The 22,477-nt window shown below is 44.4% G+C and overlaps 1 protein-coding gene across 3 annotated transcripts in view; it reads left to right on the top strand.

Annotated features, from left to right (window-relative positions):
* Positions 1-12,750: 12,750 nt before the first annotated feature.
* arhgdia (Rho GDP dissociation inhibitor (GDI) alpha) overlaps positions 12,751-22,477 on the top strand; it is a 51,140-nt gene continuing 41,413 nt past the window's right edge. Inside the window, exon 1 of one of the 3 annotated variants that reach the window (XM_085963871.1) lies at positions 12,751-12,864. The gene's annotated coding sequence lies outside the window, so the exon portion shown is untranslated. The other 2 variants (XM_085963870.1, XM_085963872.1) reach the window with 2 other exon arrangements.

Genomic DNA, 22,477 nt, shown 5'->3' with positions numbered 1-22,477 from the left:
TCCATTATCAGAACATATCTGTTCCGGCAGCCCATTCCTGGCAAATATGGTCCTTAATACTGTGATGGTTTTTTCCGTGGTGGTGGAGGACATCTTTATTACCTCCGGCCACTTGGAGTGTGCATCAACCGCGATTAAGAACATTGAGTCCATAAATGGACCAGCAAAGTCGATGTGCACCCTTTGCCAGGGAGATGAGGGCCACTCCCATGGATGTAGAGGGGCTTGTGGTGGAGCGTTTTGGACCTTCTGGCATCCTAGGCAGCTCTTGGTCATTTCTTCGATGTCTCCATCGATACCTGGCCACCATACAAACGCCCTAGCTAGGTTCTTCATTTTCACTCCACCCAGATGCCCCTCGTGAAGCTCCTTTAGCACTTTATCCTGGAGTTTGGGTGGAATCACCACTCTGGATCCACACATCAAGGTTCCTCGGCACACTGACAGCTGTTCTCTTCTTTGCGAGAATGCTGGCAACAGTGGTTCGCCATGTGCTGGCCATCCCTTCACTGTTAAATCGTAGACCCGTGAGAGAGTCGGGTCATTTCTCGTCTCCCTTTCAAAGGCAGAATTTGTCACTGGTAGACATTCCACTATGGTAGAGTGGAACATCTCTACTGGGTCTACTGTGGTGTGGAGATGCCGGAGTTGGACTGGGGTGGACAAATGTAAGAAGTCACACAACACCAGGTTATAGTCCAACAGCTTTATTTGAAATCACAAGCTTTCGGAGCGCTGCTCCTTCTTCAGGTGAAGTGGAGAAATGCATAAAGACACAACTTATATAGTCAGAGAATCATGTCAGATGTTTACAGGTAACCTTTCCAACTGCCATTTATCACACCTCGGCAGAGAGATAATCACAGCAGTCAAAGGTGTGAATGGTGTCCAAACAGGTCAGTCAGGGAAACATTACATCAAAGAACAATGAGGTGGGGTCACAAGGGGTCAAATATTGCAGATGCTGGGGTCTGTATGAAAAACAAAAAAACAAAAAAAACAAAAAAAAAACAAAAAAAAACTACTGTAGGTGCCTCTTCTACCGTTGGCAACGGTAGGCGCGATAAACCGTCAGCATTCCTATGCTGTTTTGACCCTTTGTATTCTATGTTGTATTGGTGTGCCCCTAGAAAAAGGGACCACCTCTGTAGCCTTTGCGCTGTCATAATGGGAACACCTTTTTTAGGGTTGAATATGGAGATGAGGGGTTGATGGTCAGTCAACAAGGTAAATTTTTGTCCGTGTAGGTAATGGTTGAATTTCTTCACTCCCCATACCAGGCTGAGTGCTTCCCTGTCGATTTGGGCATAGTTACGCTCAGCTGAGTTGTGACGCAAAAGCTATCGGCCATTCTGAGCCATCAGGGAATTTATGGGATAATACTGCTCCTATGCCGTAAGGGGATGCATCGCACGCCAGTCTGATTGGCAGTGATGGGTTGTAATGAGCCAAAACTTCTTCGGATGTGATTAAGTCTTTGCATTGATGGAAGGCACGTTTACAGTCTTCGTTCCATTTCCAAATCACTCCTGTTTGTAGAAGTTCATTAAGAGGGTGTAGAAGAGTTGATAAGTTCGGTAAAAATTTATGATAGTAATTTATTAATCCCAGGAACGACCTTAATTGTGAAACATTTTCAGGTGCTGGGGCTTTTATAACCGCTTCAATTTTTTCAGGTGACTTATGCAACCCTTCATTATTAATTATGTGGCCACAATATGATATCTGATTTTGGAAAAATTCGCACTTGGGGCGATTTGCTCGTAGGCCCTGTTCTTTCAGCCTAGTGAGCACCTGCTCCAAATTGGCAAGGTGCTCGTTGTCGTTTTCTCCTGTTACAAGGATGTCGTCTAGGTAGCATTGAGTCCCCGGAATCCCTTGCAGGACTTGCTCCATAGCTCTTTGCCAGATAGCTGGAGCTGATGCTACTCCAAAAACCAGTCGATTGTACTGGTACAGGCCTTTGTGTGTGTTTATCGTGAGATACTTTTTAGAGGCCTCCTCAACCTCCATCTGTAGATATGCCTGTGCCAAGTCAATTTTGGTGAAACGTTTCCCTCCGGATAGTGAGGCGAAAATATCTTCTATCCTCGGAAGAGGATACTGTACTGTGTGAAGGACCGGGTTTACAGTCACCTTGAAGTCACCACAGATGCGAATTTTTCTCTGTTCTTCAGATTTATCTTTATTCAATGCTTTTTTCATGATTGGAACGATGGGTGTTGCCCATTCGCTCCAATCTATTTTGGATAATACGCCTGCTTTTTCCAAATTCTCCAGCTCTGCCTCGACTGCTGGACGTATTGCATATGGCACCGGTCTTGCCTTAAAAAATTTGGGAATTGCTGCATCTTCCACTTTTATTGAGGTGGTGATGCCTTTTAAGGTTCCTAGTTTCTCTTGAAACACTTCTTTGGCGTTGGCCAAGATGTCTTTTAATCGTTCAGGTATGATGTCATCCTTGTTTTTTTCCTTACTGGTCACCGTCAGTGCCTGAATGGAGTGCCAGTCTAAATGTATCTTCCTGATCCATTCACGTCCCAACAACGGTGGACCACCATCTTGTAGAATGTATAAATACAACTTTTGTATTTCTTTGCCGTTGTATACAACAGGCACCCTTATTTTTCCTTTGGGGTATACTTTCTGCCCCGTATATGTTTTTAAGATAATGGATGTGTCTTTTAGAGGTATATGCGAAAATAGCCTCTCGTAATCCCGTTGATTTATTACGGTTAGAGCTGATCCTGTATCTAGCTCCATTTTAACTGGGGACCCTGCTATTGTGAGGGTAACCCAAATGGTTTGGTAATCATCTTTGGCAAGTACATTATGTAATTTGAGACAGCTTAGTCTCTTGTTTTCGAAGTCGCTATCACTCTTCTGGTCTTCGGAGCTACTGTCCGTCATCATTTGTACCTTCCTGTACTTTTCTTTATTGATTTTTTTTTTCTGTCAGTGGATTTATTTTGTCCAGATCGGCATACCCGTGCAATGTGTCCAATCTTTCCGCATTGCCTGCATGCTTTGTCCTTGAACCAGCAGTCCCTCTGGTTATGGGTGGATCTGCCGCAGCGATAACATCTTTCGAAACCCTGTGTCATTTCATGGGTGCCGAAGTCCTGTGTCTTTTGTTGTATCTCTGCAGCTCCTTTTGCTGCTGCTTCGTATGATACAGCCATACTGAAAGCTTTGTCCAATGTTAAATCTTTTTCAGAAAGCAGTCTTTTTTGTGTTCCTTCACTTAAGAGACCGCAAACGAATTTGTCTCGAAGATAACCTGATAGTCCTGCCCCGAATTGGCAGTACTTTGATAGCTTTCTTAATTCGGTTAGGTAATCAGCGTTACTTTCATTCTTGTGTTGATTTCTCTTGAAGAACTTGAATCGTTCCGCTATCAGCAGCGGTGTTGGGTTTAAGTGCTCCTGCAGGGTATCAACAATTTCTTTAAAATTCTTGTCCTTTGGTTTGGCTGGGGTGATTAAATTTCGTAACAGCCCGTATGTCTTTGCGCCCATTAAGTTCAGAAGTACTGAAGCTTTTTTTTCATCTTCTATTCCATTTGCAGTGCAATATACCTCTACTCTTTCCACGTATGTGGTCCAATCCTCTATTTTGCTATCAAAAGCATCAATATTGCCAGACTTGGGCATTTCAGAAAAGATATGGCGCTTCCCGCGCTTTTTTTTCTTTTCTGTATCAAAGATATGGCGCTTCCCGCGCTTTCCCGCCGCTGCTGCCGATAACAACGCTGTTTACTGCGGTTTCCGTTCTCTTTTTTTTTTTAAATTTACTGTTGGAGACTCGTTCCCACCGGAGGTCTGAACGCTGACCTGCTTGCCGCGCCGGCCGTCTCCCGAGTGCTCCCTCCCAGTCCGTTATTGCTTGCCTCCGATTTCGCTGCCTGTCTCAGCTGTAGAGCCAGCCGCTGGAGCCCCAGCCTGACGCCCAGGAAGGATTAGCGTAGTACCTGCCACCAGCTTGGCCAGCTGGTGAAACCACAGCTTCTCTCACTTCCTTGAGTCTTCTGGATGCCCGAGGAATCGATGTCCTTGAGGTGCTGCCGAATTGCAGGTAAGTCCGTTTCCACTTCGTCGCCATTGTAGTGTCCGTGTGTTGATAAAGACACTGAAGACAGGAGTTGGTTCATAGGTATTTACTAAGCAAAGTCTGGGGGGGTTCTAACGGATATACACAATATACAGGCTTATATAGCCCGAGTGACAATTACCGGCATTACGGCACACCTGGGGCTCTTAAAGGCACATACACCACATGGAGGACACTGCAGATAACCTGGAAGACACTGCGGAGGCCCGGACAGCGGAGGAACCAGAATCCACTCCCCTAGAGGCACCCCAACCGGCTTTGCGCCGATCACTGAGAACTGCAAAACCTCCTGACAGACTCACTTATACCAACTTTTAAGAAACATCACCCCGATGGACTAAATCTATAGAAGGGGTCAATGTAATGAAATCTGTTTGTCTTGATCCTGTATTCGTTTTGCACTCATGTATATTACCCTCCCCCACTGTGTATAGTTTCACTTCCTCTTTCCCGACTAACCTGGGAGGTTCCAGGTCTTGGCTCTTGGCTCCGCCCCTGACTTCTCTTACATAAAGATCCCAGGATCTGTATGACTCATTCCTGTGAACCAGTCGGCGTGTTGAGATGTTAGCTCTGATCTTAGTGATTAAAAGCCAACTTGTTTAAGTCTATAACTTCTAGTTTTGTGGTTATTGAAGGCCCATCAAGGATGTAACTGGTAAAATAGATAAGGGAGAACCAGTGGATGTGGTGTATTTGGACTTTCAGAAGGCTTTCGATAAGGTCCCACATAAAGAGATTAGCGTGCAAAATTAAGGCACATGGGATTGGGGGCAAGGTATTGACTTGGATAGAGAACTGGTTGGCGGACAGAAAGCAAAGAGTTGGAATAAACGGGTCGTTTTCCGAGTGGCAGGCAGTGACTAGTGGGGTACCGCAAGGATCGGTCCTAGGACCCCAGCTGTTCACAATATATAATGGCCCGGTAATTCCGTTCCAAATGCGTGAGTACGGTCGGGGTACTCACACGTCTGGCCGGAGGAAATGCCGGTTTTCAGCATGCACAGCGCATGCGGGGAAAACCGACATTTCCTGTCCTCTGAACGAAGGGGTTCAGAGGCAGAACGCGTGCGACTGCACAGGCAGCGCGTGCGCAGTAAAATTCGATGGTTCCATTCATGCTTTCAGTGAGGTTAAGTCCTTACAACTTACACATGAAAAAAGCATGAGTAAAGTTGCTCCAGAGGCTGCGGAGGAAGATATATTTTATCGTGGAGCTTCTGAAAGGCAATATTTTTGTTTGGGAAAGGGAGGAAAGTTATTTTAAGAAATGCTGAGGTAAGTTTTAAAGTTTAATTTTTTTTTTTTAAACGGGTTTTCAGTGCTGTAGGTAGAAGGAGCAATTGTGGCTGTGTGAATTGAATTTGCTGTGTTTATTAAATGTGAAAATGACTGTTCTAAAATGAATAATGTAACATTTCCAACATTTTTAACAAAGAAACTTTTCATCAGTAATATATTCTTTTAAGTAATTATGTATGTATGTCCGTATATATTCCTTTACGTATATGTATGTATGTATATATTCCTTTACTTATGTGTATGAATGTATGTATTTAATTATGACTTTGAGAGAAAGTAACTTATTGGAAAATCACCTCGGGCTGTGAAATTGATCAGGCGGGTATGATGTATTACCAAGACGATAATGCGTTTCTCTTGCCATAGGCCGGGGTGATTTTCTAGCCAGTCACTTCATTAAAATTACTTTAACAACTCTTTCCATTTCTTCCTTGCAAGGACGTCTGTGTAAGCAGGAGGCCTGTGAGCGAGAAAAATGCCCGGGAACTGCTAGTAGCCAACACCTTCACGAGCTAGTGGCGCCTTGTACCTCCCCCTCCCCCTCCCCCCACAAGGCAAAGAAAGGAGCAGACACAATTTAAAGTGAAGCAGTGAACTTTTATTGCATCATAAAACAGTTTTCAGGGTCAGTTTTGATGTAGATAGTTTATAACTTTAAAATGTTAACTAGCTATTTCCTGCTTTTCAAACATTTGTAAACATGAATAGTTCAGAAAAAAATGTGTTAACATTTTAAAGTGACTTTTTCTGTTTTCTTAGTGCAATAAAGACATTCAAGGTGGAAACTAGCTATGTTCTCATTTTCAAATAGTTGTTGTAAAAATACTTTGGCTCCAATAAAATTTGCTAATTTTTTTCAAACTGACTACAGGCTGCACTGTTTAAAGGAAAAGGTTACATATCCTTTCAGTCACAAATAAACATTTCAATGAAAACAGCAAACACAACATTTTACATGTCAATAAAATGAAAAATTTAACAATTGCACGATTTGCCCCCTCGCATCTGCGACTGAGGGTCCAAGGAGGTGCATTGCGCAAGAGGTCATCGTCGTACGTATCCTCACACTGTTCCCTTTCGGGAACTGTATGAAGTGGTGGAAGGATTTCTGGCCACGTTAACGCTCCTTCCGTGACCATAACCATCTTCATACCAGCCATTAGGGTGGTTAGTCCTATGGCGCGAGGGTTTTACGGGCTCCCACAACCCATCTGAGGGGGGGGGCCACCCACACCCGCGGACGCAAGTATCCCGCTGGATGTCCACCCAGAATTTATAGTTGGAGCTCCGACTCCACTTGCCTGGACTGTCTGGAGCAGGGTTCGAAACCCTACTACTTCTGGCCCAGCGGCGGGGATGCTTACCGCTACGCAAAAGGCCCACTCCGCGCAAAAGGTGACAGCCATACGTTTCCTGCGCCTTTTCCCTCCCCGTGACTGGAGCCCTATGCTGCCACTTGAAAGACCAAGCTATCATCTGTCCTTTTTGCGGCGCCTTGGACTTCTCATTACCAATGATGAGCAGGCGCTGCGCCTCCACCTCGTTGAGGAGATTGCTGAGGTCAACATCAGTTCAATTGTGAGTTCTTTTAATGCTGTGAATTGTGCTCATTCCAGCCATTTCACGTTGCTAATCGGAGTGGGCCTTTGGCGTAGCGGTAGCATCCCCGCCACTGGGCCAGACGGGGTAGGGTTTCGAACCCCGCTCCAGACAGTCCCGGCAAGTGGAGTCGGAGCCCCGGCTCTAAGTTCTGGGTTGACATCCAGTGGGATATTTGCGTCCGTGGGTGTGGGTGGCCCCCCCCCTCGTATAGGTTGTGGGAGCCCGTAAAACCCTCCCGCCATAGGACTAACCACCCTAATGGCTGGTACAAAGATGGTTACGGTCACGGAAGGAGCGTTAATCATGGCCATAAATCCTTCCACCACTTCATACAGTTCCCCAAAGGGAACAGTGTGAAGACACGTATGACGACGACGTTGCTAATTAAATAAATGGAATGAAAAAAATGCTTTCAGGGCTTTTAAAAGTCTTTAAATTGCTTTAATTCTGTTTAAAACTACTTCAGATTCTTCAAAATAATGTAAACGTTTTTAAAAGTTTATAAAAGTTACCAAAAGCTTCATAAAAATACCAAAAACCTATTTAAAATGCTGCTCTACATGTAAAAATGCTTTGCAGCTTGTGAGAAACATTGGGGGCGTGTCCTATTAAACTGAGACCTCAAGGGGCGTGTCTCACTTGCACTGCGCACTCCAGGCTTCGCGCTGGCTGCACTCCTGGGCGGCGTGACATCAGACGCTGCCCGGGAGTCATCATTTTAAAACAGGAATTCCAGGCGTCCCTGAAGCTCAACGGCCGGCGCGTCGGGTAAGTGCACATCGGGGGCTTGCACGCGCGGCAAGCCCCCAATCCTAATTTCTGCCCCATTAATGATCTGGACGAGGGAATTGGATGTAATATCTCCAAATTTGCAGACGACACAAAGCTGGGTGGGATGGTAAGCTGTGAGGAGGATGTCGTGAAACTCCAGTACAATTTGGACAGGTTGGGTGATTGGGCAGAAAAATGGCAAATGCACTATAATGTGGATAAATGTGAGATTATCCACTTTGGTGGCAAAAACAGGAAGGCAGATTATTATTTGAATGGCAAAAGATTGGGAGAAGGGGAAGTGCAAAGAGACCTGGGTGTTCTTGTGCACCAGTCGCTGAAGGTAAGCATGCAGGTGCAGCAGGCGGTTAAGAAGGCAAATGGTATGTTGGCCTTCGTAGCAAGAGGGTTCGAGTACAGGAACAAGGATGTCTTGCTACAGTTGTACAGGGCCTTGGTGAGACCGCACCTTGAGTACTGTGTGCAATTTTGGTCGCCTTACCTGAGGAAGGACGTTCTTGCCATGGAAGGAGTGCAGCGAAGATTCACCAGGCTGATACCTGGGATGGCAGGAATGACGTATGAGGAGAGATTGTGTCGATTGGGCTTATACTCACTGGAGTTTAGAAGATTGAGAGGGGATCTCATCGAAACCTATAAAATTCTGACAGGCCTGGACAGACTAGATGCAGGAAGGATGTTTCTGATGGCCGGGGAGTCCAGAACCAGGGGTCATAGTCTAAGGATAAGGGGTAAGCCATTTAGGACCGAAATGAGGAGGAATTTCTTCACCCAGAGAGTGGTGAACCTGTGGAATTCTCTGCCACAGAGGGCGGTGGAGGCCAGTTCATTAAATATATTCAAGAAAGATTTGGATATATTTCTTAAGGCTAAAGGGATCAAGGGATATGGGGAGAAGGCAGGGACAGGGTACTGAATTTGGATGATCAGCCATGATCTCATTGAATGGTGAAGCAGGCTCGAAGGGCTGAATGGCCTACTCCTGCTCCTATCTTCTATGTTTCTATGTTTCTACCTTTGTCGTTGTTACCAATATGGACCACGACCTTTGGCTGTTCACTCTTCCCCCGCAGAAGGTTCTTCACACAAACAGTGGTTAATGCTTGGAACAAAATTCTGTGTTGGGTTAGTGGAGGCAAAGGACAGTTGGATGCTGTGATATTGTAGTTTTATTTCTGGATGGTTGAATTAAGAAGGATCAAATGATCTTTCTCAGCCACATTTATCCTGGTCCAATCCAGTCTAGTCAAAGGTCTTCCACTAATAGATACTTTCTAATAAAAGGTGCCTGGATAGTAAAGGGGAGTGTGTTTTTTTCTTTTCACCTCTCCATTCCACCCTTCTCCTGTTCACATTCCTCACAGCTTTTCTTAGGTCAGGAGCCCTCAGCCCAGTGACTGCAGATCCTTTTGTTTTGGTGGCACTCGATACTTATTTTGGCACCTTTTTTTTAGTTTGAACATAACAATTAGGAGCAGGAGTAGGCCATACGGCCCCTCGAGCCTGCTCCGCCATTCAATAAGATCATGACTGATCTTCGACCTCTACTCTACTTTATGGTGAGCACATAAAGCTGGGCTGACACTCCAGTGCAGTGCTGAGCGAGTGCTGCACTGTCGGAGGTGCCGTCTTTCGGATGAGATGTTAAACTGAGGCCCCGTCTGCTATCTCAGGTGGACGTAAAAGATCCCATGGCACTATTTCGAAGAAGAGTAGGGGAGGTATCCCTCAATCAACATAACAAAAACAGTTTATCTGGCCATTATCACATTGCTGTTTATGGGAGCTTGCAGTGCGCAAATTGGCTGTCGCGTTTCCCACATTACAACAGTGACCACACTCCAAAAGTACTTCATTGGCTGTAAAGCACTTTGAGACGTGAAAGGCGCTACATAAATGCAAGTCTTTTTTTTTTACTCCACTTTCCCACAATATCCCTTGATTCCCTCAGTGTCCAAAAATCTATCCGATCTCCTCTCTTTTGGTGTGCCACCTAATTGCAACTCAATAAAACGCCAAACAAGGCCCATCGACCTAAATCAAAATCACATCGGCCGGGGAAGATGATGCACTCCAGTCCCCGCGGCGCCCACCTTTTCCAGAAGGCCTCGAGCGTGCCTGTGGACACCGTGTGCTCCATCTCCAGGGCCACCCGGGCGCGAACATAGCCGCGAAAGGGAGGCAGGAATCTATCCGATCTCGACCACTCAATGACTAAGCATCCACAGCCGTCTGGGGCAGAGAATTCAAAAGATTCACATTGATTGGACCATCGCTTATTCGTGGCGGCCTAAAAGGAGCACTTGGTGTGCTGATTCTATTTTTTTTTGTTTCAACCCAATGCCACCCATATTGCCCTTAAGATGGAGAGTGAAGTAGTTGACTCAGAGACTAGGGTCCTGAATTTAAATAAAGGAAACTACGATGGTATGAGGTGTGAGTTGGGTAGGATTGATTGGGGAATGTTACTCAAAGGGTTGACGGTGGATAGGCAATGGCAAACATTCAAAGATCACATGGATGATCTACAGAATTTGTTCATCCCTGTTTGGCATAAAAATAAAACCAAAAAGGTGTCTCAACCGTGGCTAACAAGGGAAATTAGGGATAGCATAAGATCCAAGGAGAGGACATATAAATTGGCCAGAAAAAGCAGTAAACCTGAGGATTGGGAGCAGTTTAAGATTCAGCAAAGGAGGACAAAGGGATTAATTAAGAGGGGGAAAATAGAGTATGAGAGGGAACATAAAAACTGACTGTAAAAGCTTTTATAGATATGTGAAGAGAAAAAGATTGAAGTCAAGCATAGGTCCCTTGCAGTCAGAATCAGGGGAATTTATAATGGGGAACAAAGAAATGGCAGACCAATTAAATACATACTTTGGTTCTGTCTTCACAAAGGAGGACACAAATAACCTCCCAGAGATGTTGGGGAACATAGGGTCTAATGAGAGGGAGGAACTGAATGAAATCAGTATTTGTAGGGAAATGGTGTTAGGGAAATTGACGGGATTGAAGGCCGATAAATCCCCAGGGCCTGATAATCTACATCCTATGGTACTTAAGGAAGTGGCCCTAGAAATAGTAGATGCATTGCTGGTCATCTTCCAAAATTCTATAGACTCTGGAACAGTTCCCATGGATTGGAGGGTAGCTAATGTTACCCCACTGTTCAAAAAAGGTGGTAGAGAGAAAACGGGGAATTATAGACTGGTAAGCCTGACATCGGTAATGGGGAAAATGCTAGAGTCCATTATAAAAGATGTAATAGCAGAGCACTTGGAAAACAGTGACAGGATCGGTCAAAGACAACATGGATTTCCAAATGGTAAATTGTCCTTAACTAATCTACTCAATTTTTTGAGGATGTAACTGGTAGAATAGATAAGGGAGAACCAGTGGATGTGGTGTATTTGGACTTTCAGAAGGCTTTCGATAAGGTCCCGCATAAGAGATTAGCGTGTAAAGTTAAGGCACATGGGATTGGGGGTAAGGTACTGACTTGGATAGAGAACTGGTTGGCAGACAGGAAGCAAAGAGTTGGAGTAAACGGGTCTTTTTCCTAGTGGCAGGCAGTGACTAGTGGGGTACCGCAGGGATCGGTGCTAGGACCCCAGCTATTCACAATGCAGGAAACCTCACGATATCCGGCACCAACGGGACCGAGCTGCTGCCGATCTATCAAAACTTCTGGATAGACCAGCGCTAATGTTGAAGGATACGGAGGTTTTCATCTCCGTATCTGACAACAAACACTGTTGCTTAGCAACAGCTTGTAAACACTCGGCCCGTACCTTGGAAGCGTCTCTGAAGCTGTTGCTAAGCTACAGAGACGCTTTCCAGAGCCTGACTGTTAAAAAAATGCTAGAAGAAAAAAAACCTAACCAAAACGGCTGCTGATTTCTGCCGTTAGATCGAGGCTCCCGGACATACAACCTCCGGATAAACCAAAGTTTCCTGTATATATTAATGATCTAAATGAGGGAACTAAATGTAATATCTCCAAGTTTGCAGATGACACAAAGCTGGGTGGGCGTGTGTGCTGTGAGGAGGATGCCGAGAAACTCCAGTATGATTTGGACAGGTTGGGTGATTGGGCAGATGCATGGCAGATGCAGTATAAGGTGGATAAATGCGAGGCTATCCACTTTGGTGGCAAAAACAGGAAGGCAGATTATTATCTGAATGGCAATAGATTGGGAGAAGGGGAAGTGCAGTGAGACTTGGGTGTCGTTGTACACCAGTCGCTGAAGGTAAGCATGCAGGTGCAGCAGGCGGTTAAGAAGGCAAAAGGCAAGTAGTGAGAGGGTTTGAGTACAGGAACAAGGATGTCTTGCTGCAGTTGTACAGGGCCTTGGTGAGACCACACCTTGAGTGTTATGTGCAGTTTTGGTCACCTTATCTGAGGGGGGATGTTCTTGCCATGGAGGGAGTGCAGCGAAGATTCACCAGACTGATACCTGGGATGGCAGGAATGACGCAAGAGGAGAGATTGGGTCGATTGGGCTTATGCTTGCTGGAGTTTAGAAGAATGAGTGCTGATCTCATTGAAACTTATAAAATTCTAACAGGACTAGACAGACTAAATGCAGGAAGAATGTTCCCGATGGCGGGGGCGTCCAGAACCAGGGGTCACAGTCTAAAGATAAGGGGTAAGCCTTTTTAGACAGAGATGAGGAGGAATTTCTTCACCCAGAGAGTGGTGAATCTGTGGAATTCTCTACCACAGAAGGCAGTAGAGGCCAATTCATTAAATATATTGAAGAAGGAGTTAGATAAGGGATCAAGGGATATGGGGAGAAGGCAGGGACAGTTTGGATGATCAGCCATGATCTCATTGAATGGCGGAGCAGGCTCGAGGGGCCGAATGGCCTACTCCTGCTCCTATCTTCTATGGAAAGGTGCCGGTAGGTGTCGCCACGCCCGCCGGAAGTGGCGGGCCAGGCCCCGCCCCCGCCCCCTGGGTAGTGTCGGGCGGAGCCGCTCATTCGGTGCGACAGAGAGGTCGGTGCTGGAGTTGGAAAGGCTTGTTCTTATTAAATAAATATATTGAGGACGGTAAGGAAGGTGAGCGGCGGGGTAATTCGGTGACATTATGTGAGGAACCGGCTACCTGTTACCGGTGATCGTTAATGGCGGGGGCGGTGAGGGGGCTCGCGCCGCCCGACTGCCAACGGCTGGGCAGAGCCCGGAGCGCGCGGCTCCCGGTGGCCGGGCTCCAGAGAGCGCGGTGCTCGGCCCCCGGTGGCTAGGCTCCAGGGACTCCGGTGGCCGGGCTCCAGAGAGCGCGGTGCTCGGCCCCCGGTGGCTGGGCTCCAGGGACTCCGGTGGCCGGGCTCCAGAGAGCGCGGTGGCCGGGCTCCAGAGAGCGCGGTGGCCGGGCTCCAGAGAGCCCGGAGCGCGCGGCTCCAGAGAGCCCGGAGCGCGCGGCTCCAGAGAGCCCGGAGCGCGCGGCTCCAGAGAGCCCGGAGCGCGCGGCTCCAGAGAGCCCGGAGCGCGCGGCTCCAGAGAGCGCGGTGGCCGGGCTCCAGAGAGCCCGGAGGCCGGGCTCCGGAGCGCGCGGCTCCCGGTGGCCGGGCTCCAGAGAGCGCGGTGTTCGGCTCCCGGTGGCCGGGCTCCAGAGAGCGCGGTGCTCGGCTCCAGGGACTCCGGTGGCCGGGCTCCAGGGAGCGCGGTGTTCGGCTCCCGGTGGCCGGGCTCCAGGGACTCCGGTGGCCGGGCTCCAGAGAGCCCGGAGCGCGCGGCTCCCGGTGGCCGGGCTGCAGGGACTGCGGTGGCCGGGCTCCCAGTGGCCGGGCTCCAGAGAGCGCGGTGCTTTGCTCCCGGTGGTCGGGCTCCAGAGTCCATGTGCGGGCAGCTTCGCCTCGCCTCCTCAATCGAATCTGGTACCCGAGTAAATGCAAGGAAGGGGGGAAATAATCCCTTTTTAAATGAAAAAACATTTTTTTGAGGGTAGAAGAGAGGAGATAAAACCCCGGAAGATGACTTGCACGCTGGAGAATTTTTTCTTCTCTGATTTGATAAATGTAACATGGCGGATCACTTCCTGGTTTGCAATTTTTGAAAAAAGAATTTAAAAGAAATGCAAAATGTGTAATTACTTAGGCCGGGTTCGGATCAGTTAATAATTGGGGCCTGCACCAATCCTCCCGAGTATTGCCACCTGGGCTGTGTGATTAAACACCGATTCAATTAGTAATTTTACAAAAAATGTAAGTGGCATGAATGCATTTTAAATTAATTGCTTTTTTCTTTTTAATCTGTAAGAAAGAAACCATGTATGTGGGTCTGATGGCCCCATTTCCTGTCCCGTCTCTAACCCTTTCTTACGGTTAGGGCGGTGTCTTGGCGCCCGGTCCTAAGCTTTACAGTTTTTACAGCGACCACGACATGTGCGATATTGCACTTTTTTTAATACCGGCGATTTGCCGCATGTTTCTTATTCATTTTTCCATCTCCGTCAACCGGAGCTCGAAAGTAACCGATTGATTCATCGATTGATTGATCAACACGAGATGGTTAAAAAAAAGTGCTTTTGTTGTCGATCACAGAAGGGAACACAAGCTTTGCCCCACTTAATAAATGCCGTATGAGGTATTACTTTGGGCATCGGACTCGTGCGTTGCACAATTTTTCTTTTTTCAGCTGTAAAGGAAAGCTGATTGCAGCACACTAGGGTGGCCGGCCATATTGTCCATGCATACTCTTTGCCATAATGATTTGCAGATAAGGTTCAGTTATAATTTGCATGCCGATATGACAGATACTGGCTTTACAGCGATAATGCAACACACTGTACGTTTTGATTTGATATATACCTATTTCTCCCCTCATAACCTGCTCAAAACACAGCTTTGTAACAGGGGTATCTAGCTAGCAATGTGGTGATTTCCTTCTTTCAGATCTTAATGCCATTTCTCCTCACCAATTCACGTTTTTGGTGTCTCCAAGGAAGTTAATTGACTTAAGTTATGGTGTGTGTTTGCAGAAGGAGACAATTCAGCCCACAATGGGCTTTGTCAAAGCAATACCAAATTAATCCCTGCTCCCCTACCTTTTCCCCAATGGCCCTATATTGTCTGCTTCAAATATTTACCAATTTCCCCCTCCAAAGATGCAATGGCCTCTGCATCAGCTACTTCCTCTGGAAAAGCATTCCATGCTGCCAACAACTCAAAAGTACTTCTAGAACATTCTTATTGGCCCCCTGTCACTGAATCATTAACCAGAGGAAGTAGTCTAATATACAAGCAGATCTTGTGTGGCATTGTGTGCTTCCTTGAAGCAATAGGGGCGTTAAAGTGAAGGGGGATGTGAGAGACTGATGGGAACTTTTAATGTATTAAATATGTATGCTTTGAGCTTGCAATTTATGATATTACAGCCTCTGGGAAGCAGTGGATTTCACATGTTTATACTTGGGGCTAATATTTTATTAGTTCCCAACATTGTAGTTTTTTAATGAATAAACCTAAGTGATGCCAAAATGTGAACTATTCCTTTAATACCACTGCTCCTAAATTGTGTGTGTAACCAGGAAATGGTGGCAGTGACTTCTAATAATCTAGTGCTGTTAGAAATACGTTGGATGATGAAAGGTTAACCTATTGTTTGGGGAGACCATGTGTGTACTGAAGAATGGTTTTCCAACAGAGGTAGCAAACCAGGCCTAAATGAACAGCCCTTTAATGAATTTTAACAAAAAAATCTTAATACCCTATAAATTTAACTTTACCTTGATGTATATAGTAATGTACCAGCGTTACTGTCACATGTCTTATCAAAAAAATATCTATTACTGAATTAGGGCTTTAGCCAAGGAGAAATGACCTCCATATCAGTCCTTTAAGCAGCCACCCACCTTATTAAAATGTTGACAGGAATGATTTGTCATAACATTCTGCTTTCTTTTAACAAAAGAGGGAAGTAGATTCTGCTGATAAACAGTTGGCTGTCTGATTACATTTAGGAATACAGAGCAAGTCAGTCGATTGTACTTCTCTTTAATTTATTTACATTCTGCAATGTCACTGACTTTCCATTTTTCTAACCGAGGGCCGGCAGATGACCTGCTTCCAGCGTTGCCTCACTGTTCTTGAACTGGCTGTTGAGAACTTGGTGTTCAATAGAGAAGTGCTCATTATCTGCACCACTTCCTCCTCCCACACTGTTGTATAGTTGAGATTGGCAATATATTTGAATCATTGTTACCAACCGAGGTGTATTTTTGGAAGCTAAGGTATGAACGAGGACTAAACGTAGCGTGTAATATTTATTCCTCAAACGCATCTTCCACATAAATATACATGCCAAATCTTACCCGTATTCATACCTAAACCCGATCATGTAATCTGTGTCTCAAACATGTCAAGTTACGAACCAGGTTGGACTGGTATGGGCTCCAAAAGCACAATGCAGAAAATGAGACAATGATGCGGCTACCATATTCTGATACCGTACAGCTCTAACAGTTTACGGTCTCTTTTTATGGCGTTAATGATGCATTAGCCTGAAATTTACTGTTAGTGGATGAATACTTAACCTGCGTTTAAAAATAAGCAGACAAAGGAATATTGTTTGAATGATAACTTTGTGTAGTGTATACCCACTGCTAAAATTGCCACTATGATTCATTGATTGCTAACATTTGTATAGCTGAGTAATTTTGCTTTGTAACACTGTTGCATTACATCACCATGGGATGGTAACATTTTAACAAACGTGCTCCAGAAACCAAGTGTTCTTTCACCGTAGGTATCAAGTAAAAATTATTTGTGTTAACATTTCTGTGCTGGCATACTTTCAGATGAACCCGTAGAGCACTACAATATACATACACTAAGGTTGTATTTGAACAACAGCCAGATGTAGTAGAAATAAATAGTGTAAATGGTGTTGATCATTTAAATTGATAGGAACAAAGTCAGAGGTGTGTTTCTTGTAGCAGTTCTAACCTGAGATGGTTACTGTGGAATACTTCAGTTGAAATGTTTTTAAAGTGATGACTGATGTACACCACTAGTGTCTAAGTTAACAGGCAGCCAAGACCCGTAAAGCAAGCAACATAATGCAACACAATGTTTGGTCTGATAGACCAGTGATAGCCATGCAACATGGCTGGTCTTTTTGGTTTGGATACAGAGGAAGCTTCTTGTGTGCTTTACATAAGCTATTTTGATAAACATGTAAATACTTGCTGGGTATGAAGAGTTTTTCTAGTTTGCTTGTTTGGAGCCATCTGTCACATCACACTTGCATCAGCTTTTAAATGCTTTTTTTTAGTGTTGACTGGTGTAGTGTAGCATTTCCTTATGTGACGATCTCATTTTGATTTTGATATTAACATTTGGGGGGACCTGTTGCTGTCTTAAATGGAAAATGTTCCTTAATCACTAGACTGTAATGAGGCTTTGAGCCGTTGAATAAACCGAACGCCAATTCTTAAATTACTGAGCAACCATGTCACTGCTCAATGTGAGTACATTAACACTAATACTGTATATGTATAGTAGTAAATAAATGATTAACCGAGAACAGTCTTTGATTCAAAAACTGAGCCCATTGGAAGTCTACATTTAGATGTTTTTTTCCTAATGTTTGTGATCTGCTAGATTATATTAAATGTTAGAATCTGGAGCTTGTGTTTTTTTAAAACACTAATTCTGTGTCGTCCAGTGTGTGTCGGATATGTAGGATGAGTTGGGTACAGAAACATCCTTTTGCTTGTCTGCCGTCAAAGCCAGCAAGATTGATTTTTGTGACAAAACAGAAAATGCTGGAAGAAGTGACGGAGTCCCAGATCTGAAAAGTTGACTGTTTCTGTCTCTCCATGGATGCTGCCTGACCTGAGTGTTTCCAGCATTTTCTGCTGTTTCAGATTTCCAGCATCTGCAGTATTTTGCTATTTTATTTTTGTGATGTCACAGCACTAATATCAGCTTTATACTGGAGTTGCTAGCCATAATTGCCTGTAATTCAAACACCCACTTGTCAGCAGAAGCAATATTCATCAGTTGAAACTCCTTTGTACTGAAGCCTATTACGTTATATCACATCCACCGTTTCCTTTTTTGATTATTTTCCATTTTTAACTTCCTTTTAAACTCATCAGTTTTACATTCTTTGCCTTTTTAGATTTATTTTCCCTTTATTCTTGACAGCATTTCCCTTGTCTGTTTTCACCTTTTTCTTTCATCTCATGTCAACCGCTGTGTTTTTTGTGTGCAATGTTTTAGACAAGTGGGGAGAGAGAGTTGAAACCTGAGGGGAGACGGAGTTCAGGGTGTAGATGAGGTGGCAAGAACTTAGAGAAATTGGGACTGATTGCACATACGTGGCAGAGCATAACAATTTGGGGAAATGAAAACTCCTCTTTGGCATTGATGGAAGAGAAAGGCGGAGAAACAGCTTGAATCTGGAAGGGCTACAAGGTTGGAACATGAGGGGTTAGTATGAACTGCTTGGGTTTCGCATGTATCTCTCTAGTGTTTTGTATCCTTTCAGCAAATGCTTGGGAACTCTATTATACTGTAATACTCCATGGTAGTTTTATTGCATCTGCAAACCTTTTGTGATTAAATGAAATATAATCAGTTTGTTTCCTGGGGAAGTCTATAATTAATGGAATTCTGAATTGAGTTTTATATTGTGACACTTCTATTGACTGCTCTTTCTTTGCCAACCAGCAGGGGCACTGGAATTAGGAGAAGAGACTGCAATTCATTCTCATTTATTTTTCTCCTCTCTTCCCTTGCCAATCTCTCCCAGGATGAAACCTGTTCAAACTCTCGTCTCCTAGTTGAGAGTAGGTAGTTGTAGCTAGTTTCCTGCTAAAGAGGAAACAATTGTGATAACCACCTTTTTGTAATCTGATTCTGAAAATTTTGTCTCCTGCTGTGATTAATTTGTAGTTGTTAAAAGATAAATGGGCATGGTTTTAACGATCTGGTTTCATGGCACTTCAGGTGAACAATTAGAATTACTCTAGGGTTATTTTGTATTGTACTTTTTTGCTTTTGTTTGCTGTGCCTTCCTGTTGATTGTAACAACACTGACTGAGGGGTATGACAACGTTTTAGTACAGTGTCGGTTCATTTTGTGCAATCATGGATTCCCTGACTGCAGTTTCTGGTTTAAGTTTTGAATTCTTTTAAGTGGTAGTGTTGGTGACTACCCTTCTAATGAATTTCCCAACCTCAACCCAGGAGAAGTGCCGAGGCAGACTTTTCCCATTGCAGGGACCAAACAATGGCAATCCACTGGTTTCACCACCTTTTATAACAGCGAGAACAAGAATTGTCAAAAGCCTCTGATCTTGCCTGGCTCTGGGGATATAAGTTGTGATGTCATGGACCCTTAGTCGGAGGAGAAAGTGGTGTCTTTTCTAAAGTTGATTTCTTTCAGTAGTGACTCTGACGTGTATCCTAAAGACAATTGTATTACTTTGAGTAAGTGCCGTCATCTTTTGATGTCAAATAATAGGAATTAATTTGACTGCCACTGCTGATGAGAAAAAGAATCAATTACAAGAGTCTTTTTGAGCCTTTATGAATGCATTGAAGTTAAATCATGTGGTTTAAGTGAAATTTGGTGCCTGGGTTTGGAGTTTTATACCGCTTCACAATTTGTAGCAAGTTGCTTTTGTATAAATCTTGATTAAGGTTAAATAATTCATTATGCTAAACACGGACATGTTCCCATTTGACTAATTCGATCATTACTGACGCGTATACCTGAGCAGGAGCTTCTCATTAATGGACGAGTACATCTTAGGAGTGATGTGGAATTGTTTAAAATGGTTTCCCACCAGTAATCTATATATATAAAAAGCTGTCTGTCTGTCTGTCATACACTCAAAAGTTATAGAGCGTACCTACGCATGTTATATCAAAAGAAAGCTGATGATCAGGGGAGTGTCATAGGCGTATTTACTTTTTGGTCAGACAAAAATTGTTCGGACAGTATACAAAAAACGTTCAAAAATCCGCTCATTAGCGGTTGACCAATCCTACCGCTCATTAGCGTTGAGTGATGTGATGGTTGACCAATCCTACAGTTCAGTGACCTAATGGTTGACCAATCGGTGCGTCCCCGGCAGGACCTAATCCTGCAGCCTCCTGAAACTTCGCCGCCATTTTTTCCCTTGCTTTTCCTCCACAGCGAGCGGGGCAGCTGCGCCGGCCCGCCGGAGCGGGAGGTGAGTTGGGGGTCACTCGGGCCGGGCCCCTCAACCGCTCGGCCTGAGACACAGAGCGGGGGAGCGGCAGCGGGCGGCCATCAACCGCGCGGCCTAAAAAAGCCCTGGCAACGCCGGGCCCCCCCAGCTAGTTATATATTTTTAGAACAAATTATATTGAAGCACAATAAATCCCCGTGTATTCTTGCCCAATTTACTTTATTACAAATGTTCCCTGACTATAACTTGTGCTGGCATGGCAACAGTGTGATGTAAGCAGGCATATCTGCTGTGGAGAGTCTACCACCTCTCAATGATCATTAAATGCACAAACAAGATGGGGTGCTTGCTTTCAGTTCTGCTAATTTACTTGTCACTTTGGGGATTATTAGATATGTTTATAAGACAATTAATTTTAATTGAATCAAACTGATGTCATTGACTCTGCTCCTGAGATGCCCATTATGTAATTGGCCATTGATTGTATTTGTGAACCAGAGCTGTAGTCTCCAGCTGGTGCTGAGTTTTCTCCGTTTGGATAACTACCTTGAAAGGTTTATTATTGTGAACATTTTTCAGTCTCGCTTCTTTAGTCAAAAACAGCTCTCTGATTTTGGACCAGTTGCATCAACATATTTATACTTGAGCATGAAAATCCAGGCTGACGCTCCCGTGCCAATACTGAGGCAGTCCGGTGCTGTCTTTTGGGTGAGACGTTAAACCGAGGCCCCCTCAGGTGGACGCAAGAGATCCCATGGCCACTATTTTGAAGAAGAGCAGGGGAGTTCTCCCCAGTGTCCTGGGCCAATATTTATCCCTCAATCAACATCACTAAAACAGATTATTTGGTCATTATCACATTGCTGTTTGTGGGACCTTGCTGTGCGCAAATTGGCTGCCATGTTTCCTACATTACAACCGTGACTACACTTCAAAAAGTATTTCATTGGCTGTAAAGCGCTTTGGGACGTCCTGAGGTCATGAAAGGCGCTATTTCTTTAAGACAATGGGTGAATATTGCAAGGTTATTTTTCCATGTGCAAAATTTATCCAAATATCTGTTTGCTTTTCAAACTTTGAAGCACCTGAATGCCATGTAATCCCATTCCTGTTTACAAACGGTGAGGTGTTGCATCAGTGACATTTTGTGTTAAGTGTGTAGATGCCTGATTTTTGATTCCACTTTTTCTAAAATAAATGTGTAAATATTTGTGTATTTAAATATCACTTGGTTTACTGAGTATGAAAGTAAAGAGAAGTGTCTTGGAGTGGGGAGGGCATCCTCTGGTATGATGGTGGAATAGTAGTTTTTTCAGGATCATCATGGTTGATGCTGAATTGCAGGGATTCATCTTCAGATTGAGGGTCATTTAGCATCTCAGTTGGAGCCTGGGTTATTGCTGAGAACTGAGCTGAGTAGATTACATCATATGTCTGCTAGTACTCTGTCCTTGATATGTATTTGTCACCTTAAGCTAAGTCTATAATGAGCTTGGTATATTTAGTTATGAGGCTTTAATTTAGCTTTTGTGTCTTACCTTTGAGATGTGGTTATAGAAGCCATTTTAAAATGAATAGCCTCGGGCCATAGCCTGTAACAAGTGAATTATTATGGACAGGGAGATGTAACATTCCGAGTGATAACCTAATGTATCAACGTAACCGTGCTGCATTTATGAACCTACAGATGTATTGGTGCCCATGTGTTTTCACCTAAGTAAATCTGTTTGCCCTGTGCTATGTTTAAACTATTAATAGGAAACTGCAGTATGATCTTTTCATAAAGGTGGCACAGGTGTGATGGGCTGAAAGGCCTTCTGTGCTGTATCATTCTAATGTGGAAGAATTTGCTTTGAAATGGATTGAATTGTAGATACAATCAATGGTGTATCGTTGATAAAAGCAACATTTGGATGGCTAATTGACGGGGAATACAAATTCTTGCCAGTTCATTTCAGCACTAGCCTGAGTTTTTTCTCCTCTGGGTCGCATGAAATAGAAGTGGCTCTCTGTTTACACCATGAATAGCTCAGCTAGGGAAGGAAAATGGCTAGACTACTGCTTATTATCCGGTGACCACTGTTGGAAGACCAGTTGCATGAGAACAGGATCGCGCACAGCTGTATGATGCCTCCAGTGGGTCAGTATCCTGCGATGTATTAGTTCCCCAGGGACCTTCTATCAACAAGAAGCCGATGCCCTCGGGAGACGGGAGAAAACTGTTGCCAGTGAAGAGAGAAATACAAGAAAATTGAACACTAATGCATCCAACCAAAATTTACCTGCAGTCCTCTAGCATTCTGGATGTAAAATAATTCTTCCAGTAATTTCATCCCACTAGCAACTATGTGGTATACATAGAGAGTGGCCATTTTGAGAATTGTATGTGATTTTCCTTAGCTGTTGTCACTGAGCCAGTGCCAACAAAATTGTGCTTCTGTAGTGCACAATGCAGTTTTTCAAATATTTTCTCATCGTTCCTTACATGCACTAAAA

The sequence above is a fragment of the Somniosus microcephalus genome, chromosome 21, assembly GCF_052327205.1.
Source record: "Somniosus microcephalus isolate GS21.2 chromosome 21, FLI_Smic_1.0, whole genome shotgun sequence".
Lineage (NCBI taxonomy): Eukaryota > Metazoa > Chordata > Chondrichthyes > Squaliformes > Somniosidae > Somniosus > Somniosus microcephalus.
Note: the sequence above shows the minus strand (reverse complement) of the source record. Positions and strands in the feature narration are given on the sequence as shown.